The sequence below is a fragment of the Nematolebias whitei genome, chromosome 21 (assembly GCF_014905685.2).
Source record: "Nematolebias whitei isolate Nwh7 chromosome 21, NemWhi1, whole genome shotgun sequence".
Lineage (NCBI taxonomy): Eukaryota > Metazoa > Chordata > Actinopteri > Cyprinodontiformes > Rivulidae > Nematolebias > Nematolebias whitei.
The window spans coordinates 34,629,687-34,629,915 of record NC_056518.1 but is presented as its reverse complement, the minus strand read 5'-3'; the positions used below and the strand labels follow the sequence as shown (position 1 = coordinate 34,629,915).

General features: G+C 55.0%; 1 protein-coding gene across 1 annotated transcript in view; it reads right to left on the bottom strand.

The window, feature by feature from the left end:
• mta1 (metastasis associated 1) overlaps positions 1-229 on the bottom strand; it is a 41,855-nt gene that overhangs the window by 40,505 nt on the left and 1,121 nt on the right. The window lies entirely within an intron of this gene.

Genomic DNA, 229 nt, shown 5'->3' with positions numbered 1-229 from the left:
CTCAGTCCATCACAGGGACACCTGGACATGTCTCAGTCCATCACAGGAAAATCTGGGCAGGTCTCCAGTCCATCACAGGGACACCAGGACATGTCTCAGTCAATCACAGGGACACCTGGACATGTCTCAGTCCATCACAGGGACACCAGGCCATGTCTCAGTCCGTCACAGGGATACCAGGCCATGTCTCAGTCCATCACAGGGACACCAGGACATGTCTCAGTCCATC